This window comes from Octopus bimaculoides, chromosome 4 (genome assembly GCF_046866305.1).
Source record: "Octopus bimaculoides isolate indiv1 chromosome 4, ASM4686630v1, whole genome shotgun sequence".
Lineage (NCBI taxonomy): Eukaryota > Metazoa > Mollusca > Cephalopoda > Octopoda > Octopodidae > Octopus > Octopus bimaculoides.
Window position 1 is genome coordinate 134,043,185 of NC_142931.1, and position 6,502 is coordinate 134,049,686.

Sequence of the window (6,502 nt, forward strand, 5' to 3'; positions counted from 1 at the left end):
CTTTCATCAAGTCAAGTTCTGATACACTCCGATCCAAACAAAACTTTGGGACTGGCTTGTGACGCATCAAACGTTGGTATTGGAGCAGTCCTGTTTCACCGCTATCCTGATGGAAGCGAGCGCCCAATATCCAATATGTCCAAGACTCTCACTTCTGCACAGCGTAACTACAGTCAAATTCAAAAGGAAGCCCTAGCTATCATATTTGGCTTGCAGAAGTTTTACCAATATTTGTACGGTCGTAAATTCGTACTCGTGACTGACCACAAGCCACTGACATCACTATTCAGTCCGAGGAAAGGGACGCCACTTCTCGCTGCTAACAGACTAGCACGATGGGCCCTGTGGCTGAACCAGTTTGACTACACCATTGAATATCGGAAATCAGCAGATCATGGCAATGCTGATGCCCTCAGTCGCTTGCCATTCGGTGATGACAACGACTTTGACAGAAAGGAAAATGGTGAAGACATAGACATGGTGTGTGCCATCAAAGCTCTTAGTATTCAAGTCCAACCTGTGGATGCTAACGTCCTCCGTCAAGAGTCAGGGAAAGATCCAGTGATATCTACAGTGATGCGCTACGTCCGTGAAGGCTGGCCACCAAAGAACATGGAGATCAATGACGAAGTCAACAAGTTCCGTAAGTTATCAAACTCACTTAGTATCTGTCATGGATGCCTTATACATGGATCTAGAGTTGTGATTCCACATAGCTTGCAGCCAAAGATCCTCAATCTTCTGCATCTCGGACACTTTGGCATGGAACGCATGAAACAGCTAGCAAGAACTGCTGTATATTGGCCTGGTATCGATGCTGCTATAGAGATAGCCAGTCGACGATGTGATTCATGTAACGAACATCAAAGGCAGCCATCTAAGCCTCCAGTTCACCCATGGATGTTACCAGAAAAGCCGTGGAGCCGCTTACATCTGGACCATGCAATACATTTTATGGGTAGAGATTGGCTGGTGATCACAGATGCTTATTCCAAGTACCCATGCATTCATCCCACTTCCTCCACGTCCTCCAAAGCCACTTTGAATCTGCTTGAGGAAGACTTTGCGCACTTCGGATTTCCTCACACACTGGTCACCGATAACGCACCAACTTTTACGTCTGAGGAGTTCCAGAGCTGGTGCAAAGAACGCGGGATCACACACCTGACAGGTGCACCTTACCACCCAGCTACCAACGGAGCAGCGGAACGTTTGGTGCAGACCTTCAAACAAGCTCTGAGGAAGTCTTCTCTTCCGCCGACACGAGCACTTCAAGAATTCTTGATGCAGTACCGGAGAACACCGACATCCTGTGGATTCTCTCCAAGTGAACTTTTGAATCACCGGCAGATACGAACAAGGATTGATTCTCTGCTGCCATCGCCAGTACACATTGCTCAAGGCAAACAGTCTAAGGAAGCACATAAGTCTCAGGTGACTCCAAGCTCGGCTGATGTCGCTAAAGTTACCAGGCAGTACAAGGCCGGAGATCCTGTGTATGCACTATACTATGGACCTCGCCGAGACAAAGATCCCCGATGGGTACCAGCAATCATTAAGAAGTCATTGGGTACTCGCTGCTTTAACGTGAAGGTCATACCTCATGGCCCGATGTGGAGACGACACTGGGAACAGCTGCGACCGCGGTACACAACTGAGGAAGACAATGAACCTGGTGATGCAGAAAACACTGTATTTGAATTTGCAACAGATCACCCGATGGAGATCTCGGAAACTGTGCCACTAACACAAAGACAAACCAGACCCAAGACCATGTTACCCGTTCCAGAGTATGGACCAGACAACCCAAGACGGTCCAAGAGAACCCGTAAAACCCAAGAGAGACTTTGCTGTTGATACTTCTTGTGTAGCATCAATTTCAGTGGGGAGGTGTTATATGGACTGTTAGATATATAATTCGTCTGACGTTCCGTGTGTCATGTGGTTCGTCTGAGTTCATTGTTTCATTGTTGTTGTCTTGTGGGACTGTCGTAGTAAAATGTCATTGATATATATATGGCGGACATGACTTTTGTTTATTCATAACGAACATTGGGTGAGTGCGTTCTTTGTATGTAATTGAACAATAAATGTAATAATTAAATTGTATAACTCGTTATGTTATCTCTGCGAGTCAGTCCGAGGGAAACATAACAGGTATATTCGTGTACATTCATGCGCATGTACGTAGGTTGGTAGGAGCATTCGTGCATGATAGACAAAAAGTAAGTAAGTACATGTGTTCATTCATAGGTACGTTCAAATGTGCGTAGGTACATTCAAATGTAGGCAGGTAGGTAGGTAGGTAGGTAGGTAGGTATATACGAACGTACATATGTACGTACGTAAGAAGGCAAATAGATAGCTAGGTAAGTACGTTCATACGTTAAGAAATGTGCTTGTAGGAAGATGATAGATAGATAGATAGATAGATAGATAGATAGATAGATAGATAGATAGATAGATAGACAGACAGACAAACAGACAGACAGACAGACAGATAGATAGATAGATAGATAGATAGATAGATAGACAGACAGACAGACAGACAGATAGACAGACAGACAGATAGACAGACAGACAGACAGACAGACAGACAGACAGACAGATAGATAGATAGATAGATAGATAGATAGATAGATAGATAGATAGATACATAGAAAGTGGGTGAGTGGGGGTATTGGTAGGTATTAGAGGGAAGATAGGTGGGTAGGTGGAGAGTAGAGTGTGAGCAGAGCTGGTGATGTTGCAGGTGGCCACTAAACAGACTGTTGATTATTTGATCAGCCCTTACTGGAGATATTTAGTGTTTGACTGATGCAGCAATTAACTGGAATAGTCCTGATTCACCCTGCACCACCACCACCACCACCACCACCACTATTAGCCTCACCATCATCATCACCACCTCCTCCCTCATCAGCATTAACACCGTTACCGATACCACCACCACCACCATCTCCACCACTGCTAAAACTGCTAAAACTGCTACCACTACCACTACTTACCAACAGTACCATCAACACCTCGCCTAACACAACCATCACCACTATATCTAGCACCATCACCACCTACGACCACCACGATTACTATCACCAACGCAACCACCACCATCACGAACCCTGCAATCAATCACCGCCACCACCAGCGCCACCACAGCCGTCACAAACATCGCCAACACCACCATAGTTATTACCACTACCACAAACACTATCATCATCATTGTCATCATTATCATCATCAACACCATCACAACTATCACTGCCGCCACCGTCCCCACTACTATCATCAGTACAGTCCTCAATGCCGTTCTTTCTTTTGTGAACTTCCCCCATTTATACTTGGTTGCCCTGTCGGCTGTTTGCAGTCTTATGTGTCTAATATATATATATATATATATATATATATATATATATATATATATTTCATTTAAATATATATATATATATATATATATATATTTAAATGAAATATTCAAACACTGAGATTTGAAGTTAGATGTCACTACTGTTCATATCATCTGTGGATCAATTCAAAATTTGATGATATCACCAGTAGTAGCATTGGTGGAACGCAGTTATGATAGCTTTAAGGAGCTATGAAATATCGTAATGATGCTTAATGAGCATCTAGCTGCTAGAAATAAGAGCCAAGTCTTAAATAATCCACCGTAGCGCACCTATATATATATATGAAAGCGTGTAATGTGTCTTTAATTTTCTATCCTTTACTTCTTTTAGTCATTACACTGCGGCCGTGCTGAGGCACCGGCATAGATAGATAGATAGATAGATTGATAGATAGATAGATAGATCTATCACAGGCGTTCTACCGTTGGACTAAGAAAACCTTCGAATTCTTCTATTGGTTTAATGTGAATTTATAATCTGGGTCTTGAAGCTGGAGGTTTCGATGGACATATGCATGAATGTATGTGTATATGTTTGTAGTGTGTGTGTGTGTGTGTGAGCCTGTTTATGTGATTTCTGATAGTACCTTCTGGGATTGATGTTTACTCTGTAATTTGTCGAATTTATCAAACTGGTCTACTTTAGATAGATAGATAGATAGATAGATAGATAGATAGATAGATAGATAGATAGATAGATAGATAGATAGATAGATAGATAGATTGTTTGAAGTGGTGTACAGATATTGTATATTAAGAAAATGGAGGCAATCAGTATTTTAGATATTTTTTTTATTAGCGCTTTTGTTCGTTTAACCGAACTCTTCTAGAAAATAAATCCAAGATGATAAAACAGGAAATTTCTTCGTCTTTTTATACGAATCGAAAGGGGCTGTTGCTTTGCCTTTGTTTAGAAGAGGAGAAATTTTGCGTTTATCAATTTGTGTTGTAAGATTCATGATGTGAAATCGTGTGTTGAAACAGATGTTGTTGTATTTCGAGACGGTCATTATTTTTTTTTTTTTTTTGCCAAATAAACACACGCACTATATATATTTTTTCTTCACTCGTTTATTAACTCTTCTTATTTTATTATTTTAATCCTGTATATATATATATATATATATATATATATATATATATAGTTCAAAAAAACAATAACAAAAAAACAACAAAGTGAGGACGTGATATGGATAGTATTATTGGACGCTCAGGAAAGGAAAGAGAGAGTGTTATATATATATATACCAAATCCACTCACAAGGCTTTGGTCGACCTGAGGCTATAGTAGAAGATACTTGCCCAAGGCGCCACGCAGTGGGACTGAACCCAGAACCATGTGGTTGGTAAGCAAGCTACCTACTACACAGCCATTCCTGCGTGGGGTGGGGCTGTTTATGTGATTTCTGATAGTACCTTCTGGGATTGATGTTTACAAAGTAATTTGTCGAATTTATCAAACTGGTCTACTTTATATAATTAGACATCAATGTGAAGAGAGAGACAGAGAGAAATAAGGAGAGTGAGAGAGAGAGAGAGATAGTGCTGAAGAGACTGTGTGAGGGAGAGAAAGAAATGGAGAAAGGCAGAGAGAGGAGAGAAAGTGAGAAAGGGAAGGAGAGAGAGAGAAAAAAACAGCGAGAGAGAAAAAAACAGAGCGAGAGAGAAAACAGAGAGAGATAGAAAACAGAAAGAGAGAGAGAACAGACAGACAGAGGGAGAAAGAAGAGAGAGAGAACAGAGGAACCAGCCTCATGAGAATTGTGTTTGTTAGTAAATGTGGATTTGTTTTTTTATGTGATTGTTCTTGTTGCTATTACTGCAGTCGTTGATGTAATTAGTGATTTGTAACATAGAGACTCAGCTAGACCAGGCCAGATCAGGCCAAACCAGACCAGACTAGACCAGGCCAGACATGATCAGACCTGGCCAGACCTGACCAGACCAGTCCAGGCCAGAGTAGGCCAAGATAGGTCTCTGATTTTCATGGGAGAGAAATCGAGTCCACGAAGGAGCCTCTACGCAGACGTTTGATTTGCTAGAAATAACAGACAGAACTTTCTAGCATCACACTTTAACTTACAAAAAGATACGTTGGATAGTAGAGTCCTGGATTCCCTGCACGTACAGGATGGTCACGACTGGATCAGCTCGATTAGGATTGAATTGAGGTTAAACAAAAACCAAAACCAGAGCACAACGATTATAGTTGTAGTTGAAATTATAGTTGGCTGATATAGAGGACTGGAAGCCATCTAAATATTGGAAAAGAGTTACCTGTATCATGGTAGTTCGCACCTGGCATCAAAATGCCGATATCAAGGCTGCTGCTCAATGCTCTGTGAACACTGTAAAGGCTGTTAGACATGGACAGCTGCATTAGAGACCAGCATGAAGGGATACAGCGTCTGCACGCTGAAGTTCATCCCCACATCTTAGAACTGGGCCTTAGGCTCAATTCAGACGTCTTTGTAATACTGCTGGAAGGTCGTATGTGTGGCAGCAGGGTTCGGCTCCTTGCCATACCTCCGGAGAGAGTTAGAGGTAATTGTCAGAGAATTTCTATGACTTCTTGTGGAGGCGCAATGGCCCAGTGATTAGGGCGACGGACTCGCGGTCGTAGGATCGCGGTTTCGATTCCCAGACCTGGCGTTGTGAGTGTTTATTGAGCGAAAACACCTAAAGCTCCACGAGGCTCCGGCAGGGGATGGTGGTGAACCCTGCTGTACTCTTTCACCACAACTTTCTCTCACTCTTTCTTAAATACACCAGCATCGGTTGTCAAGCGATGTTGGGTGGACAAACACAGACACACAAACATATACACACACGCATACATATATATATATATATATATATATATATATATATACGACGGGCTTCTTTCAGTTTCCGTCTACCAAATCCACTCACAAGGCTTTGGTCGGCCCGAGGCTATAGTGGAAGACACTTGCCCAAGGTGTCACGCAGGGGGACTGAACCCGGAACCATGTGGTTGGTAAGCAAGCTACTTACCACACACCCACTCCTACGCCTATACATTTTTTTTGACCGAACCACTAAATTACAAACCAACACCGGTTGTCAAGCGAT